Below are 22,825 nucleotides of genomic sequence, written 5' to 3'. Positions count from 1 at the left end.
TTCCTAATTTAGCGAGCACGCGCATTTGCGGTTAATAATCGCGGTAAACGAATATACGATACAATAGCCGCGCCTTTGTCTGCAGGTGGCAGTTTGGTGTTGAAAAAAATAACAAATCGGGGTAAAAAGAGAGCCGAAGGGAGAAAAAACACGGACCGAGAGTAAAGACGAAGGTTACATTTCGGGACTTGACACGCGTATCTAAAACACAAGCCCGGGCCACGTGCCAAAGGTCCCCTTGGCTGTCAAGTCACGTGACCGTGCGTAAAAGGGTTGAGATTTTCCAGCCCGGACTTTTCGTGGCGCGACTTGACAGATCGTCTCGCTAAGTCTGACTGATACTCGTCTCTCCGCCACGGGCCTCGCTTTAATTATGAGATATTATTCCGTGATCGCGCCCCTCTAAGCGCGATCGGGTTTAATGCCTTTTTAAAAGGAGATCAAGCCTTACGTACCGTGTTAGTACGCAGACGGGTCGACGACATCAGTCGTCGTCGCGCACAATGCCGCCGTAGTTTCAGAACAAAACAATTAGCCGAGCATCGTTTCGACGAGGCAGGGCGTGAATCTTCGTCGAGCAATACGAGAGAAGATCAAAGCTCTCGCATTTATACGCGGAGCTTCTCGATCGGCTCCCCGCTGTCTTTCGAAAACCATGCAGCCGCGGACAATATTATTCCTGCGAGAAAGTCATTACTTCACGCTCGGTCGCCGAAACTTGGTGAAATTCTAAAATCTCGAAAGGTTCCGGGCAATATCCCGGGAAAAGTTCCGACACTTTCTTAAACTTTCAGGCAATGTCTAGATATGATATCCAGTTTATTGCAGTCTACTCAACAGCGCCCAAGAGCTCGGCTATGATTTTAATCCTCGCATTCTCTCTTACGTATCTTCGTGCGGACGAGGTTCGCGTATAAAACGGTTTTAATTAAATTCTTAAGCATAGAATATTGTCTACTAAAACCGTGTATACGTAAAAAGTATTGCTTTAGTATATATATATTCTGGAAATCTCTAAAATTATATTAGCTTCTATTCATCATTTAAATGGGACGCGGATATATATCTAAAAGAACTTTTTCTCTATATAAATACTATTTTTAATTATTTCTTTTTAAATAAAAATAAAATGATCATTAATGAAATGATAATCTCCACAGCAATATAACAATGACGTAAATGAATATTAACTGCAATTGCAAACTGTAATTATGCCCACTGTAAACTAAGCGTTAATCGCTCGTTAGTACAGTTTTAGCGAATATTCTGCTCTTAATGATTCCGAAATTGCTACGATAAAATACATTAGTATCTCGCATTAAGATAACGATCTTCTAAGCAAAGCGTGAAGAACAGCGGGGTTCAAGGAAGGAGCTACGAGCGCCGCGTCACGCGCATTACGGACAATAATATCCCGCGCGACTTGGACGCGCCACCATCCGAGGACGAAAGAAACGAGTGATGGATGCGCCCTGTAATCCACGCTAACTTCCTACGGGATTTGGCGGCGACGGTTGCCTCTGGCCTTACGGCGCCTCTCTCGCAGCCACCCCTAATTCAAGCCTAGCTCAAAACCTCGAAATCAAGTCAAGTCACTAAGTCTCTTCTCCCGCGGGATCGTGCGAGGCGCCTCGAGACGCCGTTCTAATTAACATCGTGTCGCTCTTACGGCTTAAGTCGCGGTGCACGACGACTGAAGACATCGTCTTCTGAAAATCATTAGAACGGGGAAAAGGAGGTCTCGGTGTATAAAGAGAGACTAGACGTGTGGGGTGGGTTTCGGCTGTCAAGTCGGAACGAAAGACGGAAAATGGCCGGATAAATGGAGGCAGGCAGGGAAACCGACGAGTCTCTTCTCTCCAATCGAAGAGTGGAAGAAGCTAGAGTGGCGGCGGGATTCAAATTTTCGCAAATCATTCTGCAGGGAGCGAGAGGAGAGCATTCGGTAACCCCTTTTGCCGGGATTATCGGGGACCCATGTGGCTCTGGCTCGCTGATGGCTCGTTACCGAACCGTGCCTCTCCTCGATAACCGACAGATATTGCTATTTATGAACGTCGCCGGGCCCTCGTCACGCCATCGCCAGCGCATCTCTTTGTCTTTCGTCGACTAGGCGACGTCGTCGTTTCTATGGCGATTGTCGGCTCCAGTCACGTCTCCGACACGTGTCGAAGATAGTGTTCGACGAAACGATACGCCGATGTTGTCGATCAAGAGGTATCAAGAAAGCACAATGTTTTCCAAACTATTGGTTACGCATATAAAAACAAATTCAACGGAGGTAAAGTATTTCAAGCTACAGACGCAGCAGAAAATCGTTTAAAAACACGCATGTAATTATCTATTTTAAATTATAATAATAAATGGTTTTTTTATATTTAATATAGTACAGTTTAAAATAATATTAAATAGCAAAATCGAGAAAAAATAAACCATTTGACATATAAAAATTAAATCATTTTGTCTTTTAATAAAATATGATTAAAAATATTAATTAAAACAAATTGATTATTAAAACGATATTGAATAATAAAATCGAGGAAATAAAAAAGTTGCAATTTACTACATCATAAATAAAATTTAATCGGGAATTCTATTCTATGTAACAATTTTAATAGTCTCATATTAATTAAGCTCACGGTCCAAATATTTCATCGTCGGTATACAGTATCTCTCTCTCTGGACCCTAAATTACTATGGAAGTTACCAATGTCCGGCTTAAGTAAACGAAACAGTCGCCGCAGGGGTTGCTGCGATGGACTAAGATATTTGTCACCTCATTGTTCGTCTCCTGGGTCCCGAGCTAAGTTCACGGACCGAGTTTAATGTCACGCAATTCCTGCGAGTGCCGCAAGGATTATTCCTGCGGGCAGGATGTGCTACGATATATCTTGCGCAGTTCGCTGCCGAAACGAGCCCATTTCGAAGAGCAAGGAGAAACGCTACTAGATCCCTCCCCGGACCCGCAAGCTCGCATAAGTTCCGGGCGAGCTTTAAACCGACGAAATAGCGAAACGGAGCGCGCGTCCCGAGATATTACGGCGCGAGTCTTAATTAGCGCGACTGCCAAACGATCGCGCATAACTGCAGAAGGTCGATGACGACGGGAACTGTCCCTCGTTAAACATGCTTTCGTTAATTAATCCGCATTGTAACGATGTCCTAAGTTTCGCGCGCTTACACGCCAAGCGTTTATAACATTTGTTTAATCGCGACGAAGAAGAAACGTGTCCATGGAATATTTCAATCGCCGCGATAATGACTGACTTTCACGCTCGGTGAAGTTCCTTGCTCGCGAGCAGATCTGGAACCCGATAACAGCCGCGGTATTAATTCAGCGTTTCGCTGCAATGCACGCGCTGCCACGCGATTTCGAAAGAAATATACGTGCAGGTGGTTTGTTGATATAATTTTGCGACCTTACAATTATATATTGTAGCACGATAGTGCGCGCGAGTCGGACCGTTTACACGTAATTACGGGCGTAGCTGATTGTGACAATGTGTGTATGTTGTATGTACGTATAATGGCAAGGTATCACACAATATCGAAGCCCCGTGGTGTCGTGCCACGGTGCCTTTCGTGACCGACTGATCAGCAAAAGTCGATTTGTAACGTGCATTAGTTATCAACATTCCACTGCTTGATTGCGCGGCTACTGACTGAGTCACGGAATATAAATATCTTCTGATTCTACATCGCGAATACTACGAAATAATTAATAGAGATTGACACCCAAAGTGACTATCTTCCTATTTAATTTTATTAATAATGCATTGCATAAATTATATGTACAGGATGTCCGGTAATAATCATTACATCTCTCGTGTGCAAATACAACGAGTGTCATCCAATAATAATCACAGTCGTTTTCTTCTCATAATTTAATAAAAGCATTGTTTGGAAGATGCATTATAATTTGCATGGCATGTCTCATGATTTATGTGACACGCCGAATTTTATGATCTAAATAACCGGTTAACTATTCGGTGATAATAATTAAAGTCACTTGATTCTCTAGCTAAGAAAAAAATCGAAGCATATTTTTTCCAAATAACAATTTTAATAGTCATACAATTATGTCGATTAAATTTTATACAATCATATGACAAGTTGCAATGTTAAAAACGAATGTTGCACTACGACTGGAATGCGTTAATAATGCGGTTAATAAAATATGCGTTGTAAATTTTGCGCAATTACCGCGTTACCTATATTTCAATTAAATAATCAAAATTACTCTGAGAAATAATCGCAACTTTGCACGTTATATTCAGTTTAAGTGATCAAATTATTTTTATTCTCTAAAAATGCATAAATAGTGTTAATATAACGCGTTCATTGGCAATTAAACGAATCGCATTTGCGACGTTATATTTATCATGCAATTAATTAAATCAGCGCGATTGCTGCAATATTTATGATATTCAACCATATGATTTTCATATTTTTATATTTTTATATGCACTCGTTTACATACAGTGCTTCAGAAAAATATATGCAAGTATTATATTTGAAGTATTGTCCAACATTATTTACGAGTTATTTATATAGACGTAAATGTTTAAAATCTTTACACTAATATTTTTTTTAAAAGGGATATTTCATAAATGTAAAGTAAAAATCAGTGGATTAATATTAATATATGTCAATTAAATTATTCAGTCAATTTTTTTATTGTTGAGAATTTAAAAAAAGACAAATTATGTATACACATTTATTTCTTACACTCGTAGAAAATTATTTTAATAATCAGTATATATAGTTCCAAACATTTATAACTGCGTGTGTAAAATATGTAAAATAAATTTGTGACTAAGTTAAGACAAAAATCACATTCACGATAAGAAACTCGATGATAAATAGACACGTAATAGTTAAACAATTTCACACCTACATCAATCATGTGCGATAAACTGAAATTAAAACTGAAAGTCGAAAGAATATCGATACATCTTGTCTCAATTATCCGCGTATCGAGTTTTAAAGCCGAACAATCGCTCGCTCGACTGTGACTTCAAAAAACTAAAGATGAAGCGAGAAAGATGTGAAGAAATAAGGAAAGGATATGAAAAGAAATTCCTGAACTCGAAGCTATGAATCGACATTATAAACGCGTGTGTGAATAAAAATGAATGAAATACATTTGTGTGAGTAAGAAAATAAAGCTATAAATCACTGCGATAAGAAATCCGATGACAAGTGGACGTGTAATGCGATACCTTATTCGGTCATGTGCGACACTAAATAACTGAAAGCGGTCAAAAAAGGATAGACACATGTTTTCTTTTTCTATCGGCGTACCGAGGCTCGAGCTCGAGCATGCCTTTTAAAGATTTAGAGATAAAGCGACGAGGATGCGACGAGGATACGAAAAGGACGCGAATAGAAAATCCGAAACGCCAATACACCGACGTTTACAATCACATGTGTGGGTAACTAAAATGTATGAAATAAAGTGTGAGTGTCTGAATTGAATGCTCGCTCGAGCATGTCTTTTAAAGAATTATAACGCGAGAAAAGAATAGAAAGAGAAAAATGCGAAATAAAATCCGAAACGTCAAGAATAAGAGACGCGAGATCAATTAATTTCAATTTTTCTATTAGATCGAGAATCGAACTATTTTAATTATTGTCACCACTAGAGAGACCATGCATTATTTAATTTAAAATTAAAAAATTCGACATGCCACTGATAAATCGTGATAAGTGAATACATCTCGAATCACAATTTTTCTAATTAATTCTAATTTGATTCTAAATTAATGAGAATAGAACAATTGTTGATTACTGAGTGACACTCGTTCTGCCCGCACACGAAAGAGATATACACATATACATTTACCTATATATTCGGTGAAGATCAAATATATAAACACTCCGCCCAAAACACGTGTTTTAGAAGAGAAACTGCGGTGGTTAGGACTAAAATATTGAATTTTGTGTAACCGTTCGTTACATTCGACAGCTATTTGTAGCCGACGAGTCTTTCACGACGGAAATACGAGCTTCTTGCACCGAAAGACTTGTAACTCGATCTCTCCCTTTCACAGACAAGCTGTTAATTTTCTAAATTTAGAGGGTAGACATAAGAAAGAAAGCTCGATCGCGTAGCAGCGGTCATGGAAACGAGTTATCTCTTACCCTATTTGTTTTCAGCAGCTGACTGCGGCGGGGATGAGGGTGGTGCGCAAAAGCGACGAAAACGCATCGAGTCGAGGGTGGCCCTTCGCTCCCTGGGGGACATCATCAGGGAAATTGGATTCGGCATTTTTCAAATCCTACCCCGAAAACACTCGTATAGATGTTCGACGAGAACCGGTCGCGTCGAAACCGTATTTTCATCCCTAAGAGGTTGGTGCTTGACAATCAAATTACGTCATTTTTATGCCGCTTAGGTTGAAAACGAAGAGAAAAAAAATACAACGTATGGCACTGTTGTGCAAGACGAGACGCATAGAATTCTAACGAGATTGTTTTGACACGCATGCTGTCGCAACCCTTATTTTGTTCTCTCTCGACAGAAATATAATAATACTCGAACGCGCAGATATGATTATATAAAAAAATATTTTAGTTATAGTATCATTCACATATTTGTGCTCTCGAAAAATGATTACGAGAGGATTAATCAATAGGTGAGTCGAGCGTCCCCTTTTCCGCTTTATTACATACGCGACAAGATCAGATTGGGAGGCTAACGGATGATTTTCGTTGGAATTCAACCTCGTCACCTCGAGACGATCCCTCATTTCACAGTTCCAACAGAAGATTAAGATCTACCCCTTGAAGCATCAACTTGCTGCTTCGCTCGCGGCTAAGTTTCGCGCAGCCGTAACTCATCGCCGACAGATAACGTCGGTCGATGTATTATTTATCCTCGTTGTCACCGCAATTATTCATATCACTATCGCACCACGCCTCGGTTTCCGCTGGCAATCAAAAGCGATTCGTCTGCTTATTATCGCGTTTCAAAGTAGCAGATACGTTGACACGTTCCATTACTCTAGTTAAGATCCCGTAAATTACAAACATCAACGTATTAACACATTGTACGACAAATGTATAAATAACAAGATGAATAAATAATAAATAAAATAATAAATGTTGCATGTTCTCGTTCAAGAAACAGTACGCCACTAAGAAAACTTTTCTAATAATTAACTATATGGTTTCAAATTAAAAAAAAACGGAGATAAAATTGCACGGAACAATAGCATAATAAAATTATATGCGAGAAAACGCGAGCGCCGAAACTCCCGCGGTAGTTTCATCAAATGGAGATGTAATTGCGAATGAAGATTAGCCGAAGAGCCGAAGCGCTATCTCGGCAGACAGAATCTCGCGAGACGAGAGCGCATCTAGTTAGTACGTTTACGACAGTTCGCGAGTAGGAAGAAAGGAAGAGCTAGACGGGACGGGAGGGTATTGTCATAAAACGTAAGCACGGAAGATATTTCCAAGTGTGAAATATTTCAGTCTAATCCAGCAATATCATAAAGAACGCCCGGCGAGGCGGCCTCGCGCACGGACGAGACGCACCGAGGTCGTAACCGGGCATTAGGGCTGTTTACAAAGGGCCCTTCGATGCCGCGCGTCGCGCGAAGGTCGTCGTTACGGGGATGCCCGGCGAAGCATGCGGCTGCGAAACTCACCACCTGGGTCCTCCTCACCCTTATTATCAACAATCGTAAAACGCTAAATTGAAAGTCCTCGAAGGATAAAGGCGGCAGAAAGGAACGCGCGCCCTGGCTGCGAACAAGATCTGCGGTTAGGGCAATTTCGGCAGTCGGCATAAAAAGGCACTTTACAACGGGAATCGCTAACACGCGGATCGTAAAATACATTTCGCTATCCGCAGCTGCGCGAAGAGAGGACGGTATAAAGAAAGAGCGATGCAAATTCCTGTGACATTGCAATTAAATAGGACCAAAAACAGGGATATATTAAGACGAGACAAATTTCATATATAAAACTTTTCACCCAATTATTTGCGATTACTTGGAAGAAAAAGTGAACGGCAGGATTGAGTGTCTAGCGGTTACTTCTCGAAGAGACTCTACGAATTCAATCTGTCTGAGGTGACAAGACAAATGTATCGTTGCACTTCGTCTCGATCCTGTCCACCTCCCGCAGGAGGCTAGTCAATTAGCCAAAAAATTGGGGCGCCGCGCCAGTAAATACCTAGAAAAAGTAATTCGATTGAAAGGGAGCAGGCTATAGAGATAAGTGAGAGAAGATGCCAGTCATCCCCCGGTAATTAGTCAAGGGTCGCTTGAGTGCCGTGAGGAATTCCGAGTTCGTATCATCCCCGGCAGATATACACACGGACAGGAGGGGCTGATTCTACGGACGAAGGATAAGCCCGGATCCGCAGACTGATACCCCGTGGAAAAGTTTCGCGTCCGGCTTGGATTTGATTGATTAGCCCCACGCGGAATGGAGTGTCGCGATTGTTTCCGGCAGAGTAATCGCGGCTACTTACACACGAGCGCAAACGATCGACCGTATTTTCCCCGCTAATAGCAACGATATAAGTATACATAGTGTCATCTCTAAGCAGATACAAAGTTTTCTCATTTTTATCAGAATTATTTATCGTTGTGAAAATAATACACTGGAAATTTATCGAAATAAGTATTGTAGGTTTTTTAGGCATATTTTTATATGTGTGACAGACATTTTCTTTAATAGCGATAATGGCATATCTATGTCAGACAATTACGAAAATCAATCCGCGTGAAGGAAAAAATGTATTATATAAAAACCGACAGCGGCTTAATGTCTTTTTCCCCGCTATTTTTTCACAAACATTTATTTGCAAAACATTTTTCAAGATGAAACATATTAAAAATCGAAAGCATATCCTTGTTAATTTTGAAGAAAAAAGCAATGACGTGACAGTGCATACGTGTACCTATTATTCGCGGGTAATGCTTTTTTACTGTCGTCACCTAAAAAATATATCTACCACACGTGTGCATAATGGAGTCGCGGACGATACGACGAAAATCGAAATTTCGAAGCTACGCCGAATGCGCGTGTTTCATTACGCGCGCGCGCGCGGAGCGAAATACCGGGGATAATACATTTAATCAAGGACGAAAATGGTTTCGCCATACGAATTTCAATTCACGCGCGCGCGCGTCATGGCGCGCTTTTTCCGGGAAATATCCATTAAGCCACGGGTATTATAACCATGCCATAGTGGGCTCTTCAAAATACCATCGGACATCATGAATAGCCCGGATCCATTCGACGGAACGTGACTCGTGATCCGCGATGAGCCGATGCCTCTTTCTCTCTCTCTCTCTCCCTGTCGAAACTCGTCGCGTTTCATAAAGAACTAACATTTGGCTCTGTCGCGCGAACGCGGTGGGAAGAGGGGTTAAAATGTCAGCCGCGATGAATGGTGCGACCTGGATCATCGAAAGATACGTACGTGACATTTTGCGGTGTATCCGCGGCCGTTGTGACGTCGAATTACCAGCGTTATAGTACGCACGTGGTGCATATACGCACCATGCTATACCCGGGGAATGTTACGTAGGTGCTTCCAGCAGGATCCGCTATGGACTGTCGACCAGTCCAGCGGGTATACGTATTGGACTCTGGACAGCGGTCATCTGTCACTGTCAAGCCCTACCATCTCGACTGCCTTACAGTAGGCCGGGTGGCGTCGGTCAGGAGGAGGACGATGAAGGGAGGATCGAACCCTCCCGGGTAACACGTGCCGATGTCTACGCTTTCTCGGGGAGAGAGAGAACACCCCAGTTGTATATATATTATATAAGCGTCGCGAGAGGAGAGAGACATTTCGTGAGAGACACGTAATGTATGTAATGTTGCATATCCACGAAATAAATAAAGCGCCATACTGCGTTAATTACGATCGGGCACTCGCAGGGTGATCTCAAGGTTCTCGAACGATGATGTAATATATAGAAGCTCGCATTTAGAGTAACCTTTCCCGAGAATGTTGAATGTTGGTTCATCAGCGAGGAACGTATAGGATGCGCGAGGGCAAGCTAATTTCGATACGTGATTAACATTGTTAGCAGGATGATAGACGGAGAGAGAATTGACGGAGGGGAAGGGTTAATGGATTGACGTCTCTCCTCGCTCTCCCGTGTCCCAATTGCGTACGTCTAATATACGTCTGTAAACGTCGATGCGATATCTCTCGCGCGCGACGTCTACCGCGCTTAATATAGGTACATACACACCACGTTGCCATCCACCTGATTATATGATACGGAGAAGGTATCGGAGCGGTACAATGCCAGGAAACCGCTTAATCAAGGTAGTCACGATGCCTCGGGGCAGTACTCAAGTTAATGCGATATTTGCGAATGTGAAAGGTTAGCAAACCGATCCATAATTCAAAATCAACAATTACGACAAGATGCCTCGTCGTCCGCTTTTACTTGGGCAAGTAGTAACGCGCGCTTACGCAATCAAAACGAAATCTATATCTAATTTAGAGCGTTCTCTTCGTGGGAGGGAAGGTCTCTAAATAAGGGAAATTTATGGAATAAGACGGTTCTATATTTCACTTAACGTAACTTTCTACATTAGATTTCTTCTGACTTCGTCCCGTGACAGATGATTGATGACACATGATGGATCGTAAAAATGAGAAGAAATCGATCAAAAATTACACCGAATGATAAAAAATATTGTCACCCCTCAAGAAAATCATGGTTTCGTCATGCACAATTGAGCGATCAAATATTTATACGCTTGCTTTAAACAGAGAGTGGAAGACACGATCGATATTCGAACAGCATCCTCTCGCGTGTCGGAGGACGCTGTATCCGTTAAATATACCGGCGCGACTTACGTGATTAATAACTGGCTGTTCACGTCGCATTACTCATCGACGTTGCGCTCGTAGACTTCCGCCAGACGACGAGCGTTACTTACGAGTCTGCGGTTTCAAGCTAAACGACGAGCGAGTCACACCACCCGCCGTTCTCTCTCTCTCTCTCGTCCCCTAAGCACCGCGAGACACGTTATTATACTAAACGGCGAGTTTCGGTGACGCAAGACCGCGGACGACACTTTTTCGCCGTAATCGACCTCCTAGATCGTATGTCAAATATCGTTACCGCACGACGGCGGTAAATATTTACGGCCTATACCGGCGAGAGATGCAGCGGTGTACCGCAGGACGTGCCAAACGGCCTTTACAGCTTTCAGCCAATTATCTTTTCCTTGTTATTGTCGCTAACCATTGAGAAATATGTATTGTAGAAAAGACCTCGTATATATAGCCACGTTTCCAAGGCAACTATTATCCGCGTCGTAATTCACGAGGGAAAAGCTCGGTATACCGAGTGATTATTAGATGGGTCGCAATTTGACATATGTAACTATAAGTAAGTTGATTAAGCAAGGAGAGAATAGAGGCTTAATACGACGATACGAGACGTCGTCGTTACGAGCAATTGTTGCTTTTCACAATTCGCTGACGGTCGCACGCCGCGATAAATCATTAAGTTATTACCGGGCTCTGTAATTTAATATATACACAGTGTTCGTGAAAGAGAGGATGCGCCTCCGACGACATGATCGCCGATGTAATGACGAAATTCTCGTAACCTTCTGTATTCCGGGAGACGGCTGGTCGGCCGATCGGTCGGCCTTTCGGTTCGTCGCAACAATATTTTACAATCTAACGGATTTTACGAGCAACTCCCAGCGGTCCCGCGGCTCTTCAATCTTCCTCAACGCGCCTATGAATATAAATACGAAAGCGGCGGTGATTTATGCGGCCGGGAGAATGGGAAAGAAAAAGAGAGAAAGGAAGAGAAAAAAGGAAGGAAGCGGCGATTCGATACTTCGGGACCCACTTTATATGTCGCGGTCAGTGTTTATGTCCCAGATTTTAGCACCTCTCCGAAGGCATTTGAGGTTCCTCCCTGTTGAGAGCTCACCAATTTTTACGACGGAACTGCTTCTCGTTGCTTTTTTACTCCCTTCTTTAAGGACGACCTCTAACAGTTAGCAAACTGTGTCGCGAGCCGAAGGGATAGATCATTCGTAGCAAGATAAAAAAAAAGAAAAATACAGAGTAGATACATTTAATATCTGTAATAAATGTATGGAATCTCACGAAACATTTCGAATAGCGTCAATATTCTTTCTCTTGTTTGTCAAAATCTAATCAAATTTTAAATATAAGATTGTTGAAAGTACAACAATCACAAAAATATAAAATAATAATAAAATTACAAAATATATAACAAAATTAAAAATATAATAAAATTTATGTGATAATTAAAATATTTCTTGATTCGAAAGTGAACGAAAATTTGTTTGCTTTTACAAGAGAGAGCGCTGAGTGAGAAGATGATACTCGCTCTCGCGTATCGTGCAATTTGCATGCGTAGCAAGGTAGGTACAGGTACTGCTTACGTACTGTTTACGTACGCGGAACGCAATCAAACGTAGCGGCGTAATTTCCCAAACTTCGTGATGCAGAGCCGAAATCCCAGCCCAGAGTCGTTATTAAGCTTCGATAAGGGGTCGTTATGCGCGCGGCCCATTGTTGCCCGCAAATCTGACGTATGAGAGCGGTCATCGATCCGCGATTCGAGAGGGAAAAGCAGAGGGAAGAGGGGAAGGACCGCTTTCTTTGATCGACAGGTAATGACAGTTTAAACCGTTTCGACGACGGCGGGGTAATCGCTGTCGCGGTCGGTTTAGGTTCTTCGTGGTATGCTGCGCCAATAATTTCCCCGGCAAGCGGTAATCCTTTCCGCATGCAGCCTATAAGCTCCGTGTATGCCTGCGGTCTCCGTGCGCAATACGCGTAATGCATTTGATCCGCGCTAAAACGCATTCGGATGCACCGCTCTGTCGTTTCATGCGCTTACGAACTTCGGCCTCGGCAAAAACTCCCATGTGTTCTGAGGGAGAGAGAGAGAGAGAGAGAGAGAGATTTCCGGCGAGCCGCTGGAGAACAATGCAATCGCTGCAATCGCGATAATCGGTTTCGTACTTTTTAAAGCTTTACCGCGCAATTTTCAATCCGCTCCCATTCGGACTATTAAACGCGCTCTGTCAAATAAAAAAAAAACGAAGAGAAATCTACTCTGTGTTAGCTCTCGGAGAAATTTTTTTCACGAATTTTTGACGCGCGAAATATAAAGTGCACATGGTATAATTTAATATCTCTCGATATTGCATCCTCGGATTTAATTCGGATGATATAAGCAGACGTATGCGAGAGTGATTAAACTTGTACTCGAAAATTCTTACAATTAGTCGGATTTGTATTACGATATCGTCGGAGGGGACTTACATCAAGAACCGAAAAACATTTGGAAACGAACTTTTAGCGTATATAGTTTCGGCTATTATCCTCGTGATTAATAACCGTGTCATGACTTGACTTTAACTTAATCCTCGGGCAATATATTCCGCTGATTACATATAAAATTCTGTCGACAAGTTATTTGTATCTACATATTTCTCTATATTCTATTACATATTCCATTATTTACATGATAATTTTCTTGGATAAATATAAATTTTTTTTATATCATGCGGGATTAAAAAAAAATGTTTTTCTTAGAAAAATACGAAAATATTTTTTCTAATATATCCTATATCTTTGTTATCAAAGGAATATCATCTTGTTCGCGGAATTCAGGCAAATAAAGAGACGAGACGAGTGTATCCACATACGAAATCTCCATTTCCTCCGTCTCGCGATGTATCACGGCACGGAGAGATCGATTGTCGTATCGTACTTGAATTCCTCGAGCACGACGAGAGTACGGAAGTAAAATGATGATGTTTCGAGGAAGAATCCGATCTCTCTCTCTCGTCCCCCGTCGTTGTGTATCGTTTGGCAGATCGATCCTCGTCTGGCGGGTAATACCAATCGCGATGCGAAAATCACGTTTATGTCGCGGATATGTAGACAAGAGGGAAAGAGAGAGAAGGAGAGGGTGGCCGGGTGTGGCATCGAGTTTGATAAATGACGCGCGGACTCCACTTCTGCCGGCGGGGGTGTGAGCGACTACGCCCGATGTAATCAACCGTTGTATTATATAACGGGGTGACTTCTCCCAGATTAGGAGGGTCGAGCGGCGATCGCTTCCTCTCGTGGAAAGAGTGCATAACAAACTTCGAGGCTCTGTAATTAAATTTGATCGCGGCGAAATATATACACGTACGATGCTAATTAGCGGCGAGTGCAGGAATGAAAAATATACATTTTTAATGCGAAGTAGCTTGCGTAATTGAAATGAATTTTCCTCCACTTTCGCAAAAAAAAAAAAAAAAAGAAAAAAAAAAACACATCTCGTTCATTTTCTTGTTAACTGTATAAAGCTCTAGAAAGAGAGATCGCGTGTACAGTTAGCTTTCAAAATTCACGAGCAGAAAATTATTTAAACAGCATATTCAATACATACTTGCTATGCATGTACAGCGTAATCATCGAGGGAAAAACTAACGATGCATGTATTAGGGTAACGATACGTGTGTGCGATAATTATCTTGACAAGTATGTATATCTTAAGCCTCTCGCGGAAGAGAGGCTTCGCAAAAGACGTGCGAGTTTACGGAACGAGCTAATGCTCGCGTAGCTCCCCTTCATATTCAGCGTGTGCATGCACATCCTGGCGTGTCGCTCTAAAGAAGAGAGGGAAATAATAATGTCAGAGCTTAATTGTTACTCCCGGTCACGCCGGCTGTACGGTTACTCGCGCACAATTTTCTTATTACCTGTTAATGATGCAAGAAGTGCTCGGAGCGCCGCGTAACGCAAGTGCGCATAAAACTAGTCATTACAACGGCCTTTTACAACGCTTAATGCTATATAGCTGCATGTGCCGCCGTCGGAATAGAACCGCGCGGACCCACTTTTTGCGCTCATTCGGCAATACACTTTATACCGTCGTATATACCGCGATAATTATTTCCACGCGCGCTCGTAAAACTCCGCCGTCTCTGCGAATAATCATTTTTTCATTAACGCGAAATGTTGCCGCTCGTTCTTGAACGTCGATACATATGGTACAAAGCGCCCGTTACGATAATTCAACTCGCTCGCGTTATAGTTCAACGGTAGATCTCGTAGAATGGCTGCATCGCCGAAGAAGATACTATACAACACCAGGAATAAGACGAGAAAGAGAGAGAGAGAGAGAGAGAGAGAGAGAGAGAGAAAGCTTCAACAACCGAGATTACACCGAGAAAAGTTAATCTTAATAAACGACGGCAATCAGGAGAACTTAGGCGGAAGGTGGTTATCGCCGCAAATGCTCGGCGTATGCAAACTCGCCCTAAAGCCAGCAAGCGTTTTCGTCTGACCCAACCCTAAGAATTTACATACCGCTCGCTCTCTCCGCCAGCCACCGCCGTTTCGCGCTCTCTCCGTCTCTCTCTTTCTAACTCTTTCGCTCCGGGTTCAATTCGGAGCCTTTTGTCCGGCGCGGAATGTCCATCAACTTTTTGTCCATCCGAGGACGAGTAAATAGGAGAGTCAAATGACCAGGCGAGGGTTTTAAGAGCGGCGGCGAAATGGGGCTACCGGCCCTTTTATTTGCTGATTCCATGCGGATTGTTTCGTGATTTAGCATAAATGTTTGATTAGATTCACCCGACGAGTTCGAACCCAATGGACCAAAGGAGGAATTCTGTTTGCGCAAAGCACAAACGGTCATCCAATCAAGCGCGCGTGATTGTTTAACGATCAAGCCATGTTCTTCAAGATTGCATGACGCGTGTAAGAGGAGCTGGAATTTCATAATTAATATCTCCGACTGACGATCCCTTGAATTCTTAATTTGCACTAATTCTACGTTAATAATTTGACAAATAGTAAGATAAGAAAATCGCTTCTCGATTCAATTTGCCGAACGTGATTAATCCGGTTCGTTTGCCAAGTCTGGTCGCTATCGAGATCTCGAGATCTTGCGAGCAGAGACGTGTGCGTGCGAACAAACGCCGATATCCAATCGGTCAAGATAACTCCTCCGGCATGGCGAATTCAGTTAGTGCGCCGTGAGTTAGATTGGGCCATCAGTTTAGACAATGGGAACTGGTTGTGCGTTTAAGGTAATCCCTCGTGAATGGTGTCCCTCTGGTACTTAATACATTGTCCGCCCTGATGGCCGTCCTTTACAACCTCGTCGTAGGGCACACTTCGAGGCAGGGGCACCCCGCCGTTGAAGATGGCCGGCATTAACACCTATTTACCATGGATGCTATCCGAGGACCCTCGGTCTTCGGTCCGTCTGTCGGAATTTCAGGACAGATAAATAAAAGGAGATAAATAAAAACTTGTCCGCGTGAAATCTAAATTATATTACGTAGACGACGTTAATTGCGTGAACACTCGTATAAAAATCATAGGTATAAAGTAGAGCGGATAAATAAATGTTTACACTTTGACTTAAAAACGAGTTGTCTTGATCTACCTGAACGTCGAACTGACAAAAGAAACATTTCGAGTCGCTAAATTGATTTCAATATAAATCAACATAAATTACGCCTTGAACATCCGTTTAACGTCAAGTTTAAAGTCGTCACCGTCACGGGTTCTTTCGTCCCTTGTTCTTTGTTGCTCTCCCCAAGGTATCCCAAGGAAGGACAAGCGCTTGGAAACGCATCCGACATCGGGTACAAGCCACTATTCCTTCGGTCAGTCTCTGGGGTGCGATAAGGCTCCGGACAAATGACCGGTCGGCCAGGACAGAAAACTACTGGCGGGAAAATCAGCCCTCTAAGTAAATTCGTATCAACCCCGGGAGAGACGGAAAGAAAGTAAGACGCGGAGCGCGTGATCCGTTATACGAGATTACCGAAGTAAATAACGGGATCTCTCCTTCTCTTTTTCTCTTCGAATAAAGGGAGAGAAGGAGGCGAATCGCATAACCAAATTTCGGAATAATAGCGTGGACACGCTCGCGGGTTGTGACCGGCCCTCGATCATTCACGGTCCCGTGAATCCTTCGCCCGTCGTTCGCGAACCATCGTCCATTGGACGCGAGGATCGCTTAATGTCCAATCGTATCTTTTTATGCAGAAGAAAAAAATATACGGCATATATAGGGGAGAATATTTGCTGTCGTCGCTTCGATTTTTCCCGCCGACACAATTATATGAGGAAACCTCACGTGCGCTGTCTATGAAGTGTCCGGAAGAGGATGAAGGAAAAAAAAAACCTTTCCTGAAACGCGCGCTGTCTGAAGGATTAGATGGATTACCGGTCTCGTGATGCTGCAGGGTCCAGGAAATCGATAAGGTGCGCTCGTATTTGCTCGATCGTCGGACGGCAAAACTCAACGGTAGATTTCCTCGACGATAAGATTAAGTAAGTGGAAAACACCGAAGTAATTTAGAGCCGAACTCAAACTATATATATATATATAAGAGCGTTGAAAAAAAATCTGTAATACTTCATCATATATGATAACATTATTAAAATAAAATATATAAATACTTCTTAAATTCAATACATTAATTTATTATGATTTTTAATGTAATGTATTTAAAAAAAAATATAAGTCATAATTTGTAGTTGAGCGATATAATAAAGAAATGTAATTCTTTGCGTTTAAATTAAAAAAAATTGATATAATTCTTCAAGTATACACAATCATACTATTAAAATCGGAAGGATATAAGTCAGGAAAATGAAATAAATGGGCGAGAGATAATAAAACTCCGGTTTCGAAAAAGAGCAGAAATATTCAAGCGGGAACAAGATTCTTCCATTTCCTCGCAGCCGGTTAGACCTACCTATTCGAGCCGCACGTAATAAGCACTAATGTCGGAAAATATTTCATGTCAATCCGTCGACACGAAATATTGATTTCCCCTCGTGGGAGCTTCAAAACTCTGCGCCATCGCACCCCTTTCTCGCCATTTGGTGCTACCAATATGCATTCAAAACCAAAATTCCATACACTCGTTGCGTGTCGCTGACTCGTTCCGATTCTGCGAGATGGATTAATTAATCAAACCATCTCGTGTGCTCGCGGAAAAAAAACAACGAATTGCGCGGTCGATCAACGTTGATGTACAATTGCGAGCCCGCGTAAATAATCGTTCGAAATTTTCGCGCATCGTTTTTTACAAATGGTGATTGCGACGTGTCTCTAGGCGCCAGGAAAGCGTTAAAAATAATTTAAACGATGCCTATCAGACTGTAGAAAAATATGATTGAACGCAACAAGCCCATTAGAGAAAACGTTATAATGATCGAAAATTATTTATAAGCAATATCTACCTTCATTAATATGCACATCGCGTTAACCGATCAAACGATGAAAACATTAAATATTTCTCCGCTTTCAATTTACTGATAAATTAATGTATATGTGCGTTTTCAAATGTGTATTCAAAATGTGCATAGAGAATATTATTAAATATATATGATTACTATATATACCTACTCGTGACCATATTGAAAAAAAATTAGTTATCCGGAATGTTTAATAATAAATCGAATGATAATAAATGATACCGAATCGGTCAGACGATGTTATCGTTATGATGCTGATTGCTATCTCTCAGATGCATGACGTTGCAATACGAGACTATAATTTATCGTTCCAATGATTGTTTAGTGACTTAAACGTCTTCTTTGTGCCCGAACTGAAATGACGTATGTCGACCGCTAACCGCGTTCGATTAGGATCGACATCCTTGGACAATAATTTATTTATCTTCGCGTATGACAATCGAAAGACCGATCGGTCCGGGCGGTGTAGCTTGCCGGAGAGCAATCAGCTACCAACGAATTTCTGACTCTTCTCCGAGCGAGCGTTCATAAGCATTTGAATGGGCCAATCAATCACGCGGCTCCTCTCCCTCCTTTCCACCCCGCCACATTCCCTCCTCGCGTTCGTTTTGGTGACGTCACACTACAGTCATCCCCTATTAGTGGGGTGTGATAGCGACCAGCAGCTCGTGCGCGGCGGGTCGCAGAAGAACAGCGACGGAGGTTGACAATCCCGACCGAGGGAGGTTGGTAATTATATATTCCAAGGGTGTCTCGCCGATCAGTCAATGTTTCCGCTACAGCTCTTCTACAATGGACCAAAGATAGAAAAAGCTTATCTGTCACTGCGCGCCGTACTTCCTTAGGGGAGTCGGAAAGCGAGACTTTTAATTCGCGCCGCGATCGCCGTGTCTGGCAATGAAAAATTAAACCGTCCGCGCGATTCGACTGTGCAAGAGGGATGTTAATTAGTTATATTCGATTCGAACCCCAAAGTTCATTTAAGATCATGAGATTTGCTATAGCTTGAAGAGATAGATGTTACAAGAACCTTCCATCAATAAAAAAAATATAAATATACGGAGAAACTTTACACTTAAAATTCGTGATAATTCCTTGATTTGACAGCGCGCCTGTCCCAAGTGTGCCGTTTGTTCTTATTCATTTTCTACTTTACAGGGGCCCAAGTACGCGGCCAATAACCGCCATAATGGTATTTGATGTTAATCGGGCTTTGAGTGCGAGTTCACACACGCGACGGTCACATCTCGAACGCATGAGCGAGTTGATTAAATTCAAACACCTCGTAGCTCGAATGCCAGCGCGCGTTGATGTCAAGCGGACTGGACCCGTGTGCGTGAGTTCAAATATGCTCATATCGGTCTCGCTCAAAGGACTGAGGTAACTCTCTCGCTGTCCGACAATAGTCACGCATGATAATAGCATACCATCCGAACCCCTCGACCAGCCTGACAACGTCCGGTCGTCTGGAAGGAGCAAATACCGAAATCGTTGGATCGGCTCGACTCGACTGTCGAAGTCGCGTATTTCCGTCGCTACTGCTGAATTCTATTAGTGCGCATTCGCGGATTATTTTAAATCTACGACTTGAGATAACTGAGGCAATCGTAGCTCGATATAAAAAATATCACGAATCGAAAATTAATTTCCCTTTTTATTATATAGCTATAAATGCATTCAAATATGCTATACATTTCCGCTTTAATAATCTGTATTTATTAATTTTGCAATAAATTATAGTGTATCATATAAATTTTTATAATGACATATTCAATTGTATATAATAAATTAATAAACTATGCTTGAAATTCCAATAAAAATTTCAGTCGGTACTCGAAAATAAAGTCAGCCAGCAAGTAGCTCTTACAAAACAGCAAACTACTATCCGACAGTTCACGTTCGTATCGTCGAGGACAAAACAAAAAACGAGATGATTTTTATGGACGTTTGAAAGTGCAGTTTTGCCGGAGAAACTGCTCGTCGCGTCCGTCACGTCGGCACCCGTTTAACGCATCGTGACAGTTTCATCTAGCGGATCGCGAACGAGTGCATAACGATTCCGGATGATTCGCGATTTAAATAGTCGCTCCAACCCATAACGATCCGTCATACACGTTCACGCCGCTTTCCCTCTCCCTCTTTCATCCTCCATCCGTGGTGAATTTCTCCGCGGTATGAAGTCTCGCGTGGCCGCGAAAACGTCGAAACGACGTAAGCACGACGCGTCGCATCGCGCGAGAGCAATCTAAAATCTGTCAGGGCTTTGATCGATGCGCGCCGTTCGCCATTTTAATGCCTATCACCCGACAACAAGCCTCACGTGAAATACGAGTTAACCCCCGGGGCGTTCTCACCCTCATCAAAGCGCGATCATCCCTCGAGGAATTCAAAACGGCGTCGGCGTCGGCGCCGTCGTGTGAAAATGTTTAAAACCATCGCGGGGTCGTTCGCAACCCTGAATCATTATCGGGAATCATTATCGTATTTGCGGTATCGCTCGTGTATATATCTTATCTATTGATTTTTCCACTAGGAAGGGGTCAGGATTAGAAAATTCGTAAATAAAAGGGTCAAAATCTTTCCGGATCTAATCGGTCTAATCTTTGCGTCTAATCTCTCTGGTTGCATACGATTACTTTTTTTATAATAAAAACGAATTTTTAAAAAATATAAAAAAATAGTCTTATTTTTATCTAATCTTTTCTTCATTAAAAATTATATAATTGAAGATGTAATTAAATTCATATAATATCATTTTAATACATTTGACTTTCAGGAAGTTCCACGAATTTTATGTTGAACGAATAAGCTCGCCATCTTTTTCAGACATCGTTATCACACGTCGCCGTAGTCTTATTCGAGAATAAGAACATGTGGAGTTCCGAAATTACACGAGAAGAATTCTTGTGCGAACGAAATTCGGGATAATCGCGAAAATATTATGGTAACCCGATTGTGACCAGCTCTCGCGCGCGGCTGAGAAGAGACGGACAGTATATCGAATCATCGTTAGGTGGAAGATAGGATTTACCGGGTCGCTGGAAAAACTCGGAAAATCCAATGAAGGCGGCCTAATCCCCCGGCTGAGTTCTGCGGCGAAAGCGTGAGAGCGCACCTTGATGCAAACTAATGACGGTTTCATTTGCCGGGAAAATCCGGCGCGATGTTGCGCGCACGACGTTATATGAAAAGCGGAACGTATAAAACAAGCCGCTATTAAAACGCTATATGAGCCGGCCTGCGTTTCGACGTGGGACGCGGATGAAAATTTCATTCGCATTACTTGCTAAATTTCACTTAAATCGTACTGTCGTTTCGCAACGAACGCAGCACGATGAGTGCGTAACCGAATTTTGCCACGAGTCGATTACATTTGACACACACCGACACGCGACGTAGCGTGTTGAAATTACACGTGATATATCGCGCACGCATATCGATATTTAATAATTCCGACCAAGGGACCCTCCTAAAATCGATACGCGCGAATGTGTAACCGATCCATTTCCGCGTTACCTTGTTACGACGATGCGTTTGCTGCGAAATAAAGTTCGCCATATGATGGGATATCGTAAATTGTTGCAAACAATTTTTTTACGTATATGTACATCGCAATGTTATATCACGCGGTATCAAATGTAATGCACGTTCTCGCACGAAATCAATGTCAAAATAGAGTCACGTACAATACCACAGATTAATGCATGAGCCATATTGCAATTCGCTATCGGTAACAAAATTTAATCGCTCAATTACGCTCGGCAGAAACAATAACGGAACAACTGTTTCCTTCCGCGATATCCGATGGGGCTCGTATATATATACACACACACACACACACATATATATATATATATATATATATATATATATATATTGTATATATATGACGGAAACTAGGGGGACGGAAAAGAGCTCGACGACGACGCACGAGTGCGACATATTTTCTGTAATTCACTTATGGAGGAAATAAATCCGCGTGACAGTACGTGCCGGCGAAAAAGATAACCCCTGTAGATTTGATGGGGCTCGAATGCCTCGAGACACTCGTAAAAGACGCATCCGCGCTGGCGAGCATAAAATTAGAAGAATGGACTTAAAAGGATTTGAAAGGATTGTCGCACGCGGGCCCCGCCTTTAGCGAAAGTCTCTTCTCTTTCTCGCTCTTTCCACTTATTTTTCTACCCAGACAGCGTAGATATAGTTCGAGTTTCGAATAGAGCGTCGGTTTCCTCGAAGCGGCGGCAAAAAAGGATGGTAAGGAGAGAAATGCATTTTCTAGGAACCAGTTGGGATGCGTCGGGAAAACAGTATTTTTCGCAGAATGAAGCTCGAAGCAGAGAGCGAAAAAAGAGCGCTACGCCGAGAAAATGTATAGTGTCGCTTCGAGAAATGGCATGCTCGTATTGCATAGTGTGTCACGCGTAGTATACGTCTTTTATTATAGAAGAGCACGACGTACAATTTAGAGAAAACATACACTTTGTGTTGCTTCGAGAAATGACGTAGCTATATCACAGAATCAAGCTTATATAGAAAGAGAGATCTGAATGATTG

The 22,825-nt window shown here is 42.3% G+C and overlaps 1 long non-coding RNA gene across 2 annotated transcripts in view; it reads left to right on the top strand.

The window, feature by feature from the left end:
• The window catches only part of LOC114945185 (uncharacterized), a 271,211-nt gene that overhangs the window by 179,570 nt on the left and 68,816 nt on the right, over nucleotides 1-22,825 (top strand). The window contains exon 4 of one of the 2 annotated variants that reach the window (XR_003822359.2): nucleotides 6,163-6,354. This is a non-coding gene — a long non-coding RNA (uncharacterized LOC114945185). Of the gene's footprint in view, nucleotides 1-6,159; nucleotides 6,355-22,825 lie in introns of both variants that reach the window. The other variant, XR_014924587.1, reaches the window with a different exon arrangement.

Source organism: Nylanderia fulva, unplaced genomic scaffold (genome assembly GCF_048542155.1).
Source record: "Nylanderia fulva isolate GAGA-0341 unplaced genomic scaffold, ASM4854215v1 Scaffold2, whole genome shotgun sequence".
In the NCBI taxonomy this organism is placed as follows: domain Eukaryota; kingdom Metazoa; phylum Arthropoda; class Insecta; order Hymenoptera; family Formicidae; genus Nylanderia; species Nylanderia fulva.
The sequence above is the reverse complement of the archived record's forward strand: the minus strand, read 5'-3'. Positions and strand labels throughout refer to the sequence as shown.